The sequence below is a fragment of the Phoca vitulina genome, unplaced genomic scaffold (genome assembly GCF_004348235.1).
Source record: "Phoca vitulina isolate PV1807 unplaced genomic scaffold, GSC_HSeal_1.0 scaffold20, whole genome shotgun sequence".
Lineage (NCBI taxonomy): Eukaryota > Metazoa > Chordata > Mammalia > Carnivora > Phocidae > Phoca > Phoca vitulina.
Genome location: NW_022589723.1, coordinates 881,789 through 901,480, shown reverse-complemented (window position 1 = coordinate 901,480; position 19,692 = coordinate 881,789). Strand labels below are relative to the sequence as shown.

General features: G+C 47.8%; 4 non-coding genes across 4 annotated transcripts; 1 reads left to right on the top strand and 3 right to left on the bottom strand.

Moving 5' to 3' along the window:
- Positions 1-13,357: 13,357 nt before the first annotated feature.
- TRNAP-AGG lies at positions 13,358-13,429 on the bottom strand. Its single transcript has one exon. It is a non-coding gene; the product is annotated as a tRNA-Pro (tRNA).
- Positions 13,430-14,251: 822 nt separating this feature from the next.
- On the top strand, positions 14,252-14,333 carry TRNAL-AAG. Its single transcript has one exon. It is a non-coding gene; the product is annotated as a tRNA-Leu (tRNA).
- Positions 14,334-16,412: 2,079 nt separating this feature from the next.
- Positions 16,413-16,484, bottom strand: TRNAP-AGG. Its single transcript has one exon. It is a non-coding gene; the product is annotated as a tRNA-Pro (tRNA).
- A 332-nt stretch (positions 16,485-16,816) lies between these two features.
- On the bottom strand, positions 16,817-16,889 carry TRNAT-UGU. Its single transcript has one exon. It is a non-coding gene; the product is annotated as a tRNA-Thr (tRNA).
- Positions 16,890-19,692: the final 2,803 nt, after the last annotated feature.

Below are 19,692 nucleotides of genomic sequence, written 5' to 3'. Positions count from 1 at the left end.
ATGAAAATTCTTTCCAATTTATTTAAATTTAAAACATATCCTCCAAGATAAGACAAAAAATTTTCCAAGGATACACAATATCTAAATAGGATGGAAGAACATGGATTAAATACTCTAGCATAGGTGCCTAGGAGGGTGAGATAAATAGAAGCAGGCACAAGGAATAAAAGGGGAAATAATAAAACTGAATAAAACAAAAGAGAGGCCTAGCATGGGCTGTAAAGGGACTAGGACATACTCAGTTCCATGTGTCTGAAAAGGGAAATGAGGGAGGAAGGAAAGTAGGAAGGATGGAGGGAAGGTGGCAGGAGGAGGAAGAAGAGGAAAGGAAGGAGTTGGGGGGGAAGGGAGGGAGTGAGATGAGGAGGGGGAGGAGAGGAGAAGGAAGAAGGGGCTGAGGGGAGGAGGAGGAGGGGGAGGAAGACGGAAAAAGAGGAAGAAGGAAAGGAAGGAAAGGGAGGGAGAAACTGGGTCTGTTTTCAGACGCCTGGCTTGTCCTGAAGCTCCTCCGTGCACCCCGACCCCCGTTTGCTGAGCCTTAGGACAGTGCACGGGGGGCTACAGGAGCCACATAGCCACTGGAAACTAAAATGCATGTCAGGCTGTAAACGATCATTAGCAATTCCCCTAATTACTCATTTCGTCAAATGAATAAGCTGCCCTGCAGGTTGGCTACCCAGCTCCAGCACCGGGTGATAGCAGAGGAAGGGAACACTTAACTCTGGGGGCCTCCAGCCGGCACATATGGGGTTCCGCTATGTTGAGACCCCCACATGGAGAGGACGCATGGGTAGAGAGAAATGCTCCCAGAGCTCGCCGGTTTCGGCTCTCCTACAGGAAACTGCGGAGGTTGTTCGCGTCCTATGGATGTGCTTGGCCACCCTTGGGAGGCTTCTGCAATTGCCCGATGTCGTGCTCAACTTAAGGCAATGTAGCAGGTGGCATTTTCCAAAAATGGCCACAAAATATTTTCCATTCTACATTCTCCTCCAGAATCTTGACACTCCCCTATTAAGAGGTAGCCTCCATGTCCTTTCCTGAGAACCTGGGGGAGCCTCTGGGTCTGCTCCCACTAATGTAGTATATAGTACAAGGGATCCTATGTGACTTCTGAGACTAGGTCACACACACAGCTTCTGCCCGGCCGTGGCTCTCTTGGGGTGTTTGCTCTGGGTGCCTTCAGCTGCCGTGTGTGAAGTCTGGCAATGTTGAGGCCACCACCTGGAGATGCCCTATGGATAGCAAGAGGTGCCCAGATTGCCCCACCCATTCCAGTTCCCTGATGCTCGAGTCTTCTTAGCCCAGGAGCCAGACTGCTGAGTGGCAAAACCTATGCAACCAACCAGCTCCAGCCACCATGTGAATAAAAACAGGCAAAAACCTCAAGAACTGCCCAGCTGAGCTCAGTCAGCCTCCAGATTAAGGATCCCCATAATTGTTACTATTTTTGGTCACCATTTTAAGGTGATTGTAAAGCAGCAGTAGATAAGCAGAACACAGGGCTCACCACTTTGCTAAATCTCCGGAGGCAAATCCAATCCCACAAAGGTTAAGTAAGTAATAGATACCAGTGAAGTTTTCTTGGATATAGAGTATAAGTTCTCACACAAACAATAATGCAAAATAAGTTTTATTAATTTTTTTAAAGATTTTATTTATTGGGGCACCTGGGTGGCTCAGTCATTAAGCATCTGCCTTCGGCTCAGGTCATGATCCCAGGGGCCTGGGATTGAGCCCCACGTCTGGCTCCCTGCTCAGCGGGTGCTTCTCCCTCTCCTCCCCACCTGTGTTCTCTCTCGCTATCTCTCTCAAATAAATAAATAAATAAAAGATTTTATTTTTTATTAAGGAGAGAGAGAGAGGGAGAGAGCACAAGCGGGGGTGGGGGGAGACAGGGAGAGGGAGAAGCAGATTCCCTGCTGCTGAGCAGGGAGCCTGATGTGGGGCTCGATCCCAGGACCCGACTGAGCCACCCAGGCACCCTGCAAAGCTAGTTTTAAAATCTCCACCTGATGTAAAACTCCCAAAAGTTCCTTTTTAACTCCCCAACTCTCTCCATCCCTGCCCGGAGAGCCTCCCCTGCGCTATGGGTTAGCTCACAAGGTCTCCCGGATTCCACCGGCTCTCCCCATGCCCCCTACCTTCCCATCAATCACCTTGTGACCAAATAAAGACCCTTCCTGATCATCCAGTCACTTAAAAAAAAGCAGTGAAGTACTGTAAGTAAATATTTTGCTACCTAGTGGGTATGAATCTTACTCTACAAACATGGGCAAGAAATTTACATTTCTTAATTGCTTCTATGTCAAATTGAAATTAATTCTAATTCTTCTATCATACTAAGCTGGGGAGAAATTCAACTTACGCCATTATTAAGTTTCCTTTTCCTCCCTAGCTAGGGGTCCCGAGAATCTGGAAGGCATACTGTTCTTGCTGCTTCTCACTATGGGCCCTGTAATGGCCAACAGCATCAACCAAGGGAAAAACATTTCCCTTATATAGACTCTATGTACAGAAACTTTAGAAGAATACTTTCAAATAACCTAATTTATTATAATTAGCATATTTATTGTTAGAATATATCTTTTGATCCTAAAAGCTCTTAATAAGAAGAGCCCTCACCTTACTCCAAGTATCTTTCTTAATATCCTTTATTATTTTTGTTGGCTTTTGTACAAATTCCCAGGCTATCCATATATCCTAATACACAACTGGTTTTGAAAAACGAAAAAAAAGCAAACCTAAAGAGGTTATTAGCTCCCCAATGGCAGCTAATGACAGAAAACACGCAGCGACAGTAGTCTGAACGAGAAGGAAGTTTATTTCTCATGTAAAAGAGAGCCCGGGGTAGTTAGCCCGGGATTGGCGAGGTGCTCCAAGCTGCTGGACTTCAGCCCCAGCGCCTGGCTTCTCTGTCCCGGTCCAGACGGCTGCGAGAGCTCTAGCTGTCATGTCGGCATCCCGCCACCAGGGGGAAGCAAGGCACCAAGGGGCATGGCACTGCCTTCTAAGGACACATCCCCCAGTTTCCCACACCATCTCCCCTTACGTCTCATTGGCAATAACCTGGCCACCTGGTCACATCCAACTGCAAGGGACAGTGGCAAACGATGGGTGTATTCTGGGTGAGCCTGTGCCTGGCTCAAATTCTGGTGCCCTATGACTAAGGAAGAAGGGGAGAATAAACAGTGGGGGACAACTAGCAGCACTTTTCCTACTTGCCTTCGGGCAAACACTGTTCTGGAAAATGTTAATGAGTGCGCTTCAAGGAAAAAAGTGTCCTGATCATAAGTTTCAGAAACATTGTTTATTAAGATTCCTTCCCTTGGAGAATCACAAGATTCACAAAGCATGAGATTCTGAGAAGCTTGACTAATTTCATTTTATTCAGAATTTTACAAACTGATTTGAGCATGGAGCTTCATTTGACTATTAACTGGTTAACACTATTAACATCCAAAGGAACAGGGTTCCATGGAACATCAGTTTGGGAAATGATGCAAGGACTAGGAGCCACAGATGGCATCTGAGTGGGAACCCAGGAAACAATAAACAAAGGGAACCTAACTTAAATAGTCCCAATTTGTTAGATTTGGGGGATTGTCCTTCCTTTAATATTCATATAAAAATATTCCAAGGGCACCTGGGTGGCTCACTTGGTTAAGCATCCAACTCTTGATTTCGGCTCAGGTCATGATCTCGGGGTTGTGAGATCGAGCCCCATGTTGGGCTCTGCGCTGGGTGTGGAGCCTGCTTGAGGTTCTCTCTCTCCCTCTGCCCCTCCCCCCTCTCTAAAAAAAAAAAGAAAAATCCAAACTGCGTCCCTCACTGCTACTATAATTTTAGTTCCCTTCCCAAAATGTTTTAGAAGCTCTCTGAGGAGTGCTTTTTAAATTTCTTGTCCAAAACTGATCTTCCAGACTTCCTTGCTATTCATCCCTGGCTTCTCATAAGTGCTTCTCCCCGTGGGGCTTCAGCATCTGGCTGCTTCACCCTCCTCCCAAAGCCTGGATACAGGCCCGCCCTATGTTCTCTAACGCCCGCAAAACACAAGGATATGGGGTTGAGAGAAAAATCTTAACACTAACTCCCATGGACTACTTCCAGCAACCATCAGCAGACCTTCACTAGAACTCCCTTTGAATGTCCCTTTCCTTGGTCATTCTGATATGGGGTTTGCTTAGTCCCCTTATTATCCCCTGGTTTATAGCTCCTTTTCCTCAAATCCTGGGGCTCCCGCCCCCTCTAGTGGTGACCACAGAATTTCCGTGGAGGATGCAGGAGACGGCGATCGTGCCACAAGGAGGCGCTAGGGGCACTCTTCTTGAAGATGCATTTTCTGAGTGCTTCTCCAAAAGCTGAGGAAGCATGAATTGCCCCAATAATAGAATGGGAAAGGACAGTCGTTGCAGAGTGTATTGGGGGAGGGTTAATGACCTCATCACCGGCCCACTCCTTGGCCTGCCACTGCCTGGCTCTCACAGATTAAAAAAATACATATGTATATATGTGGTGGAGGGAGGTGGCTTCTAAGTGAAATGCATCAGAGTTTCTTGGCTTCTAATTAAAAATACAGAAACCTGGGCCTTACCCCAGACCTACTGAATCAAAGTCTCTGGAGGTGAGGCCCTGGAATCTGCATTTGTAATCAGTAGGCCATCTCTGGTGATTATAACGCACGCGGATGTTTAAGGGTCACCACAATAGATGAGCTCCGAATTGGTAAACAGCATAATTTCTAAAGAGTTTCACCCATTCCACAATAAAACTGACTTTTACATTATAATATGGAATACTCAGTACTCAGACAAAGGGTATGCACTTGCCTCATGTCACACGACTAAAGCAGCTCCTTGGAGTATCTCCCTCCCTGGACAGGGGGAGGACCTGCCCCCAAACGAACCTTGGAGGAGGGAGGATTGGTCTGTGTTCCTTAGTTGTGGTGCTCAATTACCTGTGCTCTTTCAGCAAGTCTGGAAGTCATTTCATAGGGGATCATTGAGGTGAACTGGGGTGGTGTGGGTCCACCAGGGAGGGAGGTTCCAGGGCCAGGCAGGAGTGCAGGAGAAGTGCCAACGTGCCTGTGGGTTGGCAGCAGGGCCAGGTGGGGGTGGGGGCTGGCAGTGAGGAGCTGGGAATGGCTTGCATTGAGGAAGGTCACTTAGGGCAGAAGGGGCTTTCCTCCCCCACCATTCGTGCCCACTTCTCTATCACCCAGCTGCCACCTTCTAGCCCCTCCCTGAAGGTTAAAAGGTTGAAAGTACTTCTAAATTGGGATCTGATTTCTTTTCTCCCTATTCATTTCCACTAAGGAGCCCTCCCAAACCATTTTCACCTCCTACCCTAGTGTGGAGAACAGTCAGATGATAGCTTGCTTGCTTTTTTGCTTTCTTTTTTTAAAAGATTTTATCCACTTATTTGAGAGAGAGAGAGAGAGAGGGAGGGAGAATGAGCGATGGGGAGGGGCAGAGGGAGAGAAAGAGAAGCAGACTCCTGCTTAGCAGAAAGCCTGATGCAAAGCTCGATCCCAGGACCCAGAGATCATGACCTGAGCCTAAGAAGACGGACCCCAAACGACTGAGCCATCCAGGTGCCCCGGTTTCTTTTTTCCTTTTCTTTCTTTCTTTCTTTCTTTCTTTCTTTCTTTCTTTCTTTCTTTCTTTCTTTCTTTCTTTCTTTCTTCTTTTCTTTCTTTCTTTCCTTCTGTCTTTTATGTATTTATTAAGGGGGTGGGGAGGGGCAGAGGAAGAGGGAGAGAATCTCAAGCAGACTTCGCACCAATCCCGGAGCTGGACAAGGGGCTCAATCTCATGACCCTGAGATCATGACCTGAGCTGAAACCAAGAGTCAGTGAATGAGTGAGTTAACCAATGCTTAACCAACTGAGCCACCCAGGCACCCCGATAGGTTTCTTTCTAATCTTGAAAGTGGGCCTCACCTGTGAGGAAATCCATGCTGGCTCCCACAAACTCTCAGGCAGCCAAAGTAAGCCCCTGTATCAGGAAATGTCTCTAAGTGCAGTGCAAAGGGCATGGGGCCTTACCAACTCCTCCAGGAATCTTTCTTTAAATTAACCCACCTCCATCTCCTCCTTGAGTCTCCTTGAGAAACCCTTCTGCATGCTTCTTGTATGTAATTTAGGCTTAGTGATTGCTGTGTGGGGCTGCAAAAGGTTTATTTGGCCTTCTTTCCCACATGCTGTGGGCTTCTGGAGATTCAGAACAATGAACCTGTTCCCTCTAGCACACTGCCCGGTACTTCACAGGTGATCAAAAAGTGTTTGCAGAGTGGGTGTGTGAAAGAAAACTCTTAAGATGGAGTCAGACAGGTGAAGGGGCTGGAAAATGGAGCCCGGCGCTGTTGGGGAAGGAAGCCTGAAGTGCGTCTTCACGCAAGTGGAACCCGAACCTCAGGCCCCGTGCAAACAACATCCTGAAAAGCAGCCACACGCCTTGGCCACAAGGCCACAAACAGTCTTTTGCAACCATTGCCTGTGATTCTCGAGACACATTCTAATAGCTCAGCATTATTGCAGCTAGCTCCAATCACATTTCATGAAAAACAACTCCTGTAAATTCTCTCTTTCCTCTTTAAATACCCTAACCTCCCTTGTCTCGGCAGAGTACGCTTTTGGTCCACTCGGTGCCTTCCAGATGGCCATCCCTAAGATCCAAATAAACACACATTTATTCCACAGCTTGCCGTTCTGTCTGGTGTTGGTCAACAGACGAACAAGTGAAAAGACTTGGGATCCTCTTCTTCCTCTGCCACGGACTAGCTGTGTGATCTTGGGAAAGTCGTGTCACCTCTGAGTCTGAGTTCCTTCATTTCTCAAGTGGAGGTAGGAGAAAAGAATAAAGGAAGAATTTGACTCCGTAAAGTTCCCTTTCTGCTGTCACAAACTGAGTTTCTGAGCTAAATTTAAATGACCCCGATGGCTATTCTCTTCAGATGACAGTTTTCTGGCTATGACTTCTATTTTCCCACACACACAGAGGGAGTAGAGATGTGGTCTCCACCTCTCAGCCTGGAGTCAGGGTGAGCAGTGGGGAAACGGGGGGCTGGCTCCTGGCCACCAGGCCCAGAAGTGGGGAGGTGGAGCTCTGATTCAGGAATGTGGTGGACATGGAGTAACCCTGTGAAATGGCTTAGGAAATTGACATTTTGCTCAAAGGGACACACACCTGCCCAAATCAAGAACACTTACTATTACCCAAAAGGGGGGGGCAAGAAGCATGAAGCACCCCTATTCTTGAGGGGTTTGCCAGCTACCTTTGGCAACTGCAGAGCAGGCCCCTAGACAAGCTGTTACCTGCAGGATTCAGGAGATACCCTTCTAAGCCCCTGGGCCACCTGCCAACTGCCCTCCCACTGGCTTTGTCCAGGTGACAGCATCAGACTAGAGCTGGTGTGTGTCCAAGAACAAGCTGCTCCTGACTTGGGCAGGCCGTGTTCAGAATCAGATCAGAGGCTCTCAATCTGAGCCTCACAGTGAAAAGCCCCAAGTTGTGAACAGGGGAGGTCCTGTTCTCCCTTGGGGTCAAAGGAAGCCTTTTTTGTTGTGTTTTGTAACTTTATGTGTATCTCTGAAATGACTGCCACCGGGCCATGGCCCAGGAGAGGTCAGGTTGAAGGGGAGGTTGCCTAAGCCTGTCTTTCTTTCTTTTCTTTTTCTTTTTTTAATTTTATTTAATTTTATTATTTTATTTTATTATGTTAGTCACCATACATTACATCATCAGTTTTTTTTTTTTTTTTTAAGATTTTATTTATTTATTTGAGAGAGAATGAGAGACAGAGAGCATGAGAGGGAGGAGGGTCAGAGGGAGAAGCAGACTCCCTGCTGAGCAGGGAGCCCGATGCGGGACTCGATCCCGGGACTCCAGGATCATGACCTGAGCCGAAGGCAGTCGCTTAACCAACTGAGCCACCCAGGCGCCCCATCATCAGTTTTTGATATAGTGTTCCATCTAAGCCTGCCTTTTTAACAGCTACTCGGTAGGCCCCCTGTCCATTCAGATTTCCACTTCTGAGAATGCTTTGATCTTAGCATATCTGGCTTCTCATGTGTGTCCCCAGGCTGAGCCCCCCAGCAGCTTCCTTTGAATGCTCATTGAGGAAGGACCATTAACCCAGCCTTCCCCAGAGCACCTCCAAGGACAGTCAGATCTTTCATACACTCCCAGGCTCTGCTCTCCTCTCCGGGCCAGTTCCAGCTCCCCTGAAAATCAGATAAGATTCCCTGAAAGAAGAGGAATGATTGTCCCCTGACCCCACATAATCATTGAGGCCCTAAAGAATCAGATTCATTTAAAAACACAAACAAATAAACCAGCTCCCTTCTCAATCTCAGCCTCACAGTGAAAAGCCCCAAGTTGTGAACAGGGCCTGGGAGCCCGAAAGCTAGGTTCCTGTCTTGACCCTGGTTCTGCCACTAACTAGCTCTGTGGCCCTGAGCTTAATTCCGTGGCTCTCATGACCTCCTTTAATAGTGGCTGGGAACTGGAATACACGCGGTGAAAACAACGGATAATTTTAGAGCTGGTAAAAGCCATCCAGCCATAGCATTTCCTGCTGCAGGAGGACTCTGCGCTTCTTAGAAGCTGAGACGGGGCTCCCCCATGGCTTTTTGTCAACCTTGTTATACCACAGTAATCTTTTTAAAACACAAATCTGGTTCTGGGCCTGTGGTGTGCACCCCCATCCCCACCAAAAATGTGTCAGCTTTTCGTAGTCTTAAAATAATGACCACCGTCCTGACCTCTGCCTACCAGACCTTGTAGAGAGCCTCACCTCAAACCACTCTCTCTGTGTCTCTCTGTCTGTCTCTCTCTATCCCTCCATACACTCCTCCTTTCAGTTCCCTAAACTCACCAAGCTTCCTTCCAACTCAAGGTTCTTTTTTTAAAATTTTTTAAATTTTTTAATTTTTTAAAATTTATTCATTCGAGACACAGAGATACAGAGAGAGAGAGAATATGAGCAGGGGGAGAAGCAGAGAGAGGGGGAGAAGCAGGCCACCCGCTGAGCAGGGAGCCCCATGCGGGGCTCTATCCCAGGACCCCGGGATCATGACCTGAACCAAAGGCAGACGCTTAACCATCTGAGCCACCCAGGCGCCCCTTAATTTTTTTTTTTTTTTTTAAGATTTTTTATTTATTTATTTGACAGAGAGAGACACAGCGAGAGAGGGAACGACAAGCAGGGGGAGTGGGAGAGGGAGAAGCAGGCTTCCCACCGAGCAGGGAGCCTGATGCGGGGCTCGATCCCAGGACCGTGGGATCATGACCTGAGCCGAAGGCCGAAGCTTAACGACAGAGCCACCCAGGCGCCCCCCAACTCAAGGTTCTTAACATCTAGTTCTCTCATCATGGAATGTTCCTGACTCCACTCCCTGTCCCCATTCTGCCTGGTTAAATCCTGTGGGTCCCTCCTTTCCTCAGACAAGCCTTCCCAGAAACCCCAGAGTAAGTGAACAGGCTCTGTTTTGCTTGCATACTACTCTGTATTTTTTTGTTGTGGCCCTTATCACTAGCACAATAAATTAATTATATTTCCCGGTTTCTAAAATTATCTGGTTGTTTCATGAGGGTAGAAACCACATCTGTCTGGTTCCCCGCAGTAATCTCTGTTCCAAGCACAGTACCTGGAATATAATAGATGTTTGACAATGTTCGTTCAATAAATGTTTAGTAAATATTGATTGAGTAGAAGAAGGCAAGAGTGAATGACCTAAAAGATTTTGCTCTTTTAATGCTAGCATCAAAAAGCTATTTGTAAAACTCAGTCACCTTTTCTGATACTTTGGGTAGGACCCTCTAGCACCACACAGACATAAGGTCAGAAAGATCAATGAAAGGAAGGAAAAATGTTGGTTCACCTCTAATTACTATTCAAGCCTCAAATCTAAGATTCTCTCTCTGAACAGCTCACTTCAGCTGTTAAAGACCAACTCCAAAGTTTTACTAGCAGTGCTGGCTCAATTTTCTGATTTCCCTCCAGATCCAAGAGATGCCATCCACCTTAATAAATAATTCAGCTTAGGGGCGCCTGGGTGGCTCAGTCGTTAAGCGTCTGCTTTCGGCTCAGGTCATGATCCCAGGGTCCTGGGATCGAGCCCCGCATCGGGCTCCCTGCTCAGCGGGAAGCCTGCTTCTCCCTCTCCCACTCCCCCTGCTTGTGTTCCTTCTCTCGCTGTGTCTCTTTCTGTCAAATAAATAAATAAAATCTTTAAAAATAAATAAATAATTCAGCTTAGAGGCACTTGGGTGGCTCAGTTGGTTAGGTCTCCAACTCTTGATCTCAGCTGAGGTCCTGATCTCAGGGTTGTGAATTCAAGCCCGACTTTGGCTGCACCCAGTGTGGAGCCTACTTAAAAAAAAATGAATAGTTCAGCTTAACTGCATGAGCACCATCTCCCTGGATGATAACACAGCTCTCTTCCCTATAAGTTCCACCTTCATATCATGCACACAGAAGGATCAGCAAAAAGTAGTGGGGGTCCCCAGAAATTAGCTTTAATCTACTGTCTCTCCTTTAAGACCCCTAAAAGGAAGACCCATGACAGTACCTGTTATACAAGGGGGCAGACAGATTCCAGCTTGCATTCATGGCTCCAGAGAGCAGACACTGCCTGTCCACGCATGTTTTGTGACCAGCAGAGGTTCTCACCCTCTGTTCCATAAATCCTCCTAGCATGCCAGCAATATTTCCTTAGGACTCATATTCACAGTGATCCCTCATCACAAACGATGGTCAAATGAGGTTGATGAAGTCCCGTTGGTTGTACAACTCTTTCCTTAACCTTAGTTTGCCTCTTCCTCTCTCATGTCCCTGTTGTGGACTTTTGTTCTTCATCTTATCAAATCAAGTATCTGATTTGACACCTTAGAGTGTAACCCCCAAATATCTGGTTCAGAATTGGCTGAAAGTGATCAAAGCCTAAAGGAGCCCTGTATTTAAGCCGCTCTGCCTGGAGCAGGTTTGCAACAGGAAATCAATGGCACTGGTACCCACTTCACAGCTCCCCGGAGCCTATTTTATGCCTTCCTGTATGTCCAGCTGGAAGAGCCTTTCAAGGCTTCTTTAAAACATTGATAGGGCATACTGTGGCCCAAAAGGAGAGCTGCCACAGAATATATTCCAGGCACGCCCCCACCCTCAGCCTTTCCCAAAGATGGCACATTCCCCCCACTGCAGGAGCCCTCTCTCCATTCAAGCCCCCAGTACCTCCCTGCTCCTACCTCCCCCGGTGCGACAGGATCAGGCGTTCCTTACCAGCCTGTATAACTTTGTGATTTAAAACAATTCATACAATGCATTAACCAAATATTTATCAAGTATCAGGTGCTAAGAACTGTTTCAGCCTCTGAGACGTCAGCAGTAAAAAACCCTATTCTCATGGAGCTGCCATTCTGGCGGTGGGAGAGGGAGAATTAAGAAAAGCAACAACAGCAGCAGCCAAAGTCAGGTGGTGATATGTGCAAAGAGGGAACTTAGGGAAAGGCAGACAGAGAGCAAAGAGGTGGGTGCTATCTCATGTGGGTGGTCAGAGAAGTCCTCTCTGGTAGGTAATAACATCTGTGTGGGGAGTCTTAAAAGCAATGAAGAACTGAGCCATGCAGGCAGGAGGGAGATAAGACTCAAGACAGAGAGAAGGGCATGTGCAAAGGCCCTGAGGTGGGAATTTCTGAGGCGCACTAGGGGCTAATGTCGTTGGAATGCTGCCACCTGGAAGGAGTAAGCTGTAGGAGATGAGGTCAGTGAGGTGAGGGGAGTCCAAGAAGCAGCAAAATCACGTAGAGATTTTTAAAGCCATGACAAGGAGCCTTGATTTTACGCTGAATTAAATGAAGATGCACAGAGGGTTTTAAGCAGAGAAATGACCAGCTCTGACCTAGGTTTCAACAAGATTGTTCTGTCTGTTCTGTTGAGAATGGCCTGAAGGGGCACAAGGGCCAGCCAGAGACCTGAAAGCGGGGGGGGGGGGGGGGGGGGGCACTGCAACAGCACAGGTGAGAGACGGTGGCAGCTTAGGCTAGGGTGGGGGTGGCGCAGGTGATAAGTGTTTGGATTCTGGAAAGATTCTAACTGTGCAGCCAACATCGTAGGGTAAAGGATTGAATGTGGGTTGTGAGAGAGGGCTAATGGATGATTCCAAGATCATTTTGCAGTTCCTCCAAATATTGAAGAGGTACCAGAAATTAAATACTCAACAGCATAGCTAAGAGTGAGGTGAAAAATACCTGTGGTTTCTAGCTCTCACGCGTCAGGTGAGTGAGGGCCTCCATCTAACTGAAATAGGAGGATGTGAGCACTGAATACCTGGCAGTTAGGGAGTGGGGGGAAGGCGTGATGCTAGAGTCTAGTCCTTTCTATAAGGACTGAAAGCCAGGCACATTTCCACCAGTTCCACCCTCAAACCGAGCATGCTGACCCACTGGGCCACCTCTTGGTGGAGTTTCGTGCTCTTAGCACTCCGTTTCTGTGGCCTGGGAAAGAAAGGAGGGTCACAGAGAAACTAAGTTTGGCACGTGGTTACACCCAGAACTAAACTTATCCAGATGAAGTCCCAGCTGGAAGGGGGTGATTCTGAGGAGGGTGGATGGGATGCAGGATACCTAGAGTCACTGGGGTCCTGGGCACAGTGGCCAGCTGCGGCCTGGTCAGCAACTGTGTGAGGGCTGTAGCTCCCAGACCAACCCTAATTAGAGCTGGGGGGCTTCTAAGAAATAACCATGCCAAGGGCCTATCCTCACAAAATCCAATTTAATTGGTTTGAGGTTGGACCCCAAACCAGTGAATGATTAAAAAGCTCCACAGGTGAGTCTAATATGCCGGCAGGCCTGAGCATCCTGGTTAGAAGTTCATCCCACGTGCTACAGCCCCTGAGACTCCCCCACGCCCGCGGGCACAAGGGCCCCGGAACGTTAGGCCTGAAGGAGGGAGGGAGCCCAGGCTTTATGTGACAAGACAGCTTGCCACATTTGCTGACCCTCGGAGGTCCTAGCACCCAAAGAAGGGCCCCCATGATTGCAGTGGAGGAAAACTGAGGGTTATGCAAAATTACTGATATAAAACACCCCTCGCCCAGTCCTGAATGAACGATTTTTGGATAACAACAAAAACTGCAGAAGAGAAATGATGGTCGATTTTAGAAATAGTGATTTTGTAAAACAAATGCTATATAAATTATACGTAATAACATCTGGTATTTATCCTGATTTTGTAACACCAAGAGCACTTGTCTGAAGATTTAGTATATAAATCTGAACTAGTGGAGCATACACTGGTGTCCATTCAGTAACATTACACAAGGGGCTCCCTGAAGTCTGATGGTGACAAGAGGAGAAAAGCAGGGCTCGTCCGGGATTTGAACCCGGGACCTCTCGCACCCTAAGCGAGAATCATACCCCTAGACCAACGAGCCATGCATAACCATCCTCCCATTTCCAAAGTTTAGTAAAGAAAATTTTAGCCACGTCCACAGTTGGCTGAAAAGGCTCCTTTTTGCAACTGTGGGCATGGGGTGACGCCTAGTGGATGAACCAATCACTGCAGGCTCCCTCGCCCCAATTCCGGAAGGCGGTGTCCCTAGACTACAGATCTGTTTCGGCAAACACCCCCGCATCAACGAGAATAATTCCCGCACGTTTTCGCTCGGGAGGGAGCCAGAGACGCTGCGGCAGTGGTGGGAGGCCATCGCCTCAGGGACGGTCACGGGCTGCGGGGAGGCCCCGGGGGCGTGCAGAGGGGAGGACGCGCCTCGCGGGGAGGGCTGCCCGCGGCCGGCGGGAGAGCGGGGCGGTGGGGAGGCTCCTCCCGGCCTCGGCAGCCTGCTGACGGCTCCTGGGCTCGGCCAGCGTCGGGCGTCTCCGGCCGGCCCCGGACTCGGCATCGGCGGCGGAGCGACAGCTCCCACCGCGTGACGCCCTCCGTGGGGGGGCCCCGCGAGACCGGAGAGGGCCCCGACTCTCCCGGGGGACCCGCCTGTGCCTGGCCTCGGGCAGGCGCTCCGAACACCTAGACCTCGCGGAGGTTGTCCTGTCTCGGGACGGGCCGTGCGGTACGGCTCTTTCCACCAATCTCAAATACTGCGGCGTGAAAGAAAAAAGCCAAACCAAGCAGGAAGGAATGCAAAAAAAGAAGCAAGAACCCGGGCAAACTGCAAATAGGTGAAGCATGGGGTGGAGGGCGGGGAGCCGGGAAGAGGGGAAGGGTAGAGAATGTGCTTCGGTATGTGTGCTCGGCAGGTAGCGTGGCCGAGCGGTCTAAGGCGCTGGATTAAGGCTCCAGTCTCTTCGGGGGCGTGGGTTCGAATCCCACCGCTGCCATCCGGTTTTTTTGAAACCGTTTATAACAGACAGCGAGGATTGCCTTAGTGTAGCCACGTTAGAGCAGTGAATTTCCGCCTTCCTTTCGCGCCCAACCGCTTTCTATAGTTGGTGGGACTCTGGGTATGCACTGTTTCGCAACTTCTCATATTTTTTAGCCTTTCAAATATCAGAGTTCTTATTAAAGACCCTAATACCATCGCAAGATTATGATGATGCCTTTGAACCCATGGTTTCCCAGAGGTAAAGTACTAGTCCTTTAATATCATCAACCTATAACCTTTGCTTTGTCTTTCTTCACTTAATCAAAGAGCAAGGTTTGATCTCTTGTTTTGTTATTGACACTGTTCAACCGTTGAGGAGTACAAAAAAGATGACTAAAACATATTGCCTGCTCACAAGGGAAGCCCACTGACCAAACTGGAGGAGTAAGCCATACCATCGCAAAACAGTCTTGCAACATTGTAAGACATCATCAAGCGGAAGAGAAATGCCCTCTAAGGAAGGCAATGCAGTGATGTGGGGAGGATGCTGAGGGGCCAGCTCTGCACTTAGAAAACCAGAGCTGCAGTTCTCACATTACTAGCTGTGTGGCCTTGGGCAGGTGGCTTATGTTCTCTGTGCCTCAGCTTCCTGACATGTAAAATGGAGATGATTATACTGCGTACCTCGCGGAAAGTTCATGAAAATTAGTTCATACACATAAGGTGCTTAGCGCAGAGTCTGGTGGTCAAAAAATGTTAAGTGTTTCCGTTACTTAAATACATATTTTGCCACATTTAAGACTACAGGACCTACCCTTTCTTTTCTCTCATCTGGGTTGAAACTCCACTACAGATTAGATGAGAAAAGATCAAACTTTGTCTCCAGAAAGCCTCAGGGAGCAAAGAAGTCTATATGAAAGTCTTGTTATTTATCAATACAGACATTTGTAATTCTCATGTCTGCAGATAAGCAATTTGGTAGTTTCTGAAAAGAAGCCTGAATTGGGTACCTGGGCCCAAGTGGAGAGATGATCAAGTTAGGCTTTCCATTTTTAATTTAAGCCCATAGCCATTGTTCCTATCCTTTGGGAAGATTTTAATATGAGTCTACAGAAGCCAGAGATAAATGTTGTTTAATTGTGGCTTCTGGAGGCCAGCAGGTATGTCCAGGAATATGGCAACATTCATTCATTCATTCATTCACACATTGATCACCCACTACATACCATACACAGTGCTAAGTGCTTAGGGCACAGCCACAAGCATAATAAAATCTTTGGCCTTCTGGAGCTTAAATCCTAATAGGGGGAAAAAAGAAGAAAAAAAAGAAACAAACGTAAGTGCTGTGAAGAAAATAATATAGGGAATAGTGACAATTGGGGGTTATTCTGGAAAGGATGATCAAGGAAGTTGTCTCTAAAGAGGTGACATTTGAGCACAGGAGGAATTAAAGAGGAAGTTAAACAAATATCTGAGGAAATTATATTCCAAGAAGAGGAAACAGCAAGTGAAAGGTCCAGAACAGGAAACAAGGGCCATGTATTTGAGAAACGGTCAGAAGGCCAGTGTAGCCAGAACAGAATGAGTAAGAAGGAGGGGGCGGGGGGAGGAAGGGAAGAGAAAGGGAGGGAGGGAGGAAGGAAGGAAAAGAAAAAAAGAAAGACACTGCTATGTGACCACACCTAAAAATTCTTTTTAAAGGCTAACGCATCATACATTTGTAGAACGGTGACAGTGTCAGCATGCATCAGCCCCAGTTCCTTCGCAGGAAAGAAAACAGCTCCGTATATTTGGCACGATATAAAGTTTCCAAGAAATTTCCCATACACTATTTTACGTGACTGACCGAGATCCCTGGAGTCAGGCAGGGGACGGCAAAGCCTTACCATTCCCATTTCGCGACGGAGGCGCTCAGAGGTGGTAGAATGATCCGCCCTCCGACCCGCCCGCCCGCCGGTCGGCCCAGGAAGAGTGAGCAAACACTTGGTCAGGCAGAAATCAAAGGCCAGCTCGCGGCTGTGTCTACTTTGCTATTTCACATCGGTGAGGGAGCTTTCCGTTGCAACTTTCTAAAGCAGAGTCGAGGCAAAAAGCAGGGCTCGTCCGGGATTTGAACCCGGGACCTCTCGCACCCTAAGCGAGAATCATACCCCTAGACCAACGAGCCACCCTGTAGGCGGCTTTTAACTCTCCCCCAAGGCTCGTTCCCGTCGCTAGGCGTTTCCAGAAAAACTGTATTCGAGTGCCTTCTGTCGGAAGGAATGCGTGCTTGTTTACCCAGAAAGCCTAAGCCTCACGCTACAGAAGTCCTTTATCAGCTGCTACGGTGGACCCAGAACCCGAGAGCAGCAGGGGAAGTAGATCAGGCACTGCCTGAACGTCTCCGCAGGCGCGGCGGAAGGCCCGGGAGCTTCTGCGGCCTTGGAACCCTCCCTCTGAGAGTCCTGCCGGCTTATCTCCTCAGGCGTCTGGAACGAGATTCGGAGAAAAAAGGACCACAGGCCCCAGCGAGATTTGAACTCGCGACCCCTGGTTTACAAGACCAGTGCTCTAACCCCTGAGCTATGGAGCCTCTTTCTCCCCAGTGCTTCTCTACCTCTCATCTTATCCAAGCATATAGTAAAGCCAGCATCCCGAAGCATTAAATAGAATTTTGTTTGACCCGAGCAAAAATCCAAGATATTCTCCCACAAAATTAGATTTTCTTCATGTTCTGTCAACGCTTCTAAAAGACTCCGTTTCGAGAACAGCCACTACCAGGCTCTCTTGTCGTCTCTTGCCTCCCGTGCCTCTGGTGCCCAGAAAGGATGCAGATACAGGAATTCCAGACATGTGGGCACACGGGAGACCCACCTGAGAAATAAGAGGTGCAGAGACAGAGTGTCTGATGGACAGATTATGCACTCCGTTCACTTGCTATTGTGGTAAAATCTGGGGAAGGTGAAAAGAGATTTACCACGGTTTTGTCCTTTCTGAATCCAGAGCCCAAACCTGAACTTTGTATTTTGGAATTAACGCCTCCCTCACAAAGGTTGAGGGGTAGGATCAAGTAGGAAAAAAGGGTATTGGGGAGAAAGAGTTTAATCCTTCCTTAAAGACATATACAGATTTATACACATCTTTGGTATGAAAATAATATAATTTTTTAAAAAGGATTTTCACTTTTTGAAAACCTTGTTTATATAAGCTAGTAAACAGGAACTAAAAATTAATTAAGAAAGATCTTGTACTTTTTACTTACTGCAAATACAATCATAGATGAGAACATTGGGGGAAAAAAGTGCTCATTCATGCAACCCCAAGGAGTGAACTAATTCTGTTTAGTAAGATTTAGACTCTCTGCCCACCTGCTCTTGCACCCACTATTTTTTAATGTTTTCATTTGTCCACGATCATAAAGTTTATAAGAAATCTGTAAGCCTGTGATTCTTTGTGTTAGAGTAGGCAGTTAGTTAGGTTCTAACAGAAGAGTTGGGAAGTCGGCAAAGACGAAGTCATGGCCACCTATCAAAGTCAGAGGCCTGTCCCGGCAGGGGGCACTCCACAAGCAGGGGCACCAAACCACGGGGGCCCAAGAGGGTGGAGGCCAAGACAGGAAACCCCTGACCCAGTTAGAAAGAACAAGTGGGAAACCCTGCTCCTCACCCCAAATAATGAATATTCCTCCCCCTAGTTAACAACTGCAGGTAAAACATAGAAACCCAAACCCCAGGGATGCAGTGCTCTCTCTTGATCTCACTCTTGAGCTCGCCTGCGCTCGTATCTCAAGAGTGGGTTTTTTGCCTGAATAAACTTTCCCGCTTGTGCTGCTCGCTCATCTGCTGTGTTGTATGTCTGTCCTTGAATGATTTCTCATGACAAGACCAAGAACCTTCCACAGCTTCTTTGGTTCTGGCTGGGTTGAGGCCCCAGGGCCCTGGGTCTCCAGAGCGTAGAGGTTGCTTTCGGGCAGCAGTCTTGAGCAATGGAAACTTGATCAAGGTAAAAGGGCCCCTGATAACCCCTGGCTGAATACAGACAAGCCCATTAGGTGACCCACATCAGAATATCCATAAGCCCTCACTGACCAATGGGCTACTTACAACCAGGCACAGTTACCAAAAAAGGGAAAATTCCATACATTCCCCATACCTTTTCACCTTCCCCCTTTAAATACAGCCGCCCACCACTCCCTCCTTGCTGTCTGTCCTTTGCTCTCCTACCTGCGGCTGTCTTAAGGTGTATTCGATAAACTTCTATCTCCTTTGTTCTGCTTCAAGTGAATTCTTTCATCTCAGGCACCACTGACTTCCACCAGATCATCATCGCGCCACACGTGGGGGCCCCCATCCGATAGGGACAGATACCGCATGCCGTTCACCTGGCAACCATTGTGTCCTTTAATTTTCACTGTCAGTATAAAACATGCTGCTGCCGAACTTACAGATTTTTGAGGAAGACAAATCTCTAGATAGGTAAAATCAGGCATTTGTGGCAGATATTCTTGGTTCAGGGATGAGTCATGGAGAGGCCTCACAATGTTGTCCTAAGATAAGATGAACATATCCAACTGTTCAGGGCCAGGACGGTGATAGGCTCTTCTGTGGCTTGACAAGCGCTGCTCCTCCCAATGCTCCCATGGTGCTCAAACCTCAGTCTTTCTCTACCCGACAATATCCTCATCTGCAAGAGAACTGCAAGGCTTTGCTCCCCCCCCCCCGCCCCCGACAAATAAATAAAATTTTACAAAAAAAAAAAAAAAGGCTTTGAACTGACTGCTCTGCTCTGGAGAATCCAGAATCGGTTGCTGTAACCCATTTGCCCACACAAAGCATTTTACTGGTGGAAACCTCCAAGGTAATCAGCATGGTCATCCCTTTGGACCTAAAGACAGGTGTCATAATTCTTAAGGAACTGGCAGGGTGCTTGACTTTTTCTCTGGGGCAGGAAAATCAAACCAAAACAAATGTTGACTCATAGGTGGAGTGTTGTGTTGGTGTGTGTAGACACTGAGTATGTAGTGTAGTGGTTAGAAAACACCTGGGTCAGTTATTTAACCTTGCAGAGAGGAAGGATCCTTGTTTTGGAAATGAGGGCTCATTACTCTCATCACTGTTATTACCATCTTTATTATTGTCCTTTTATTCAGAGACACTGGCCTTAGGCAAAATTGCTAACCCGTCAAAACTGTCTCCCCAACAGCTTTCTCTTCCCCTCCCTGCTCGCTGTTTCTCCTCCTCTCTTATTCTCCTGTTGCATTCTTGGCTCCTCTTACCTTTGCCTATGCTCTGTTTCCCCATCCTCATCCTGCCACAACTCAGCAAGCTCACTTCTATTCCCCGTATGGACTGATTTCTTCCATATAACCGTAGACTGCTAGTCACACATCTAAAAGG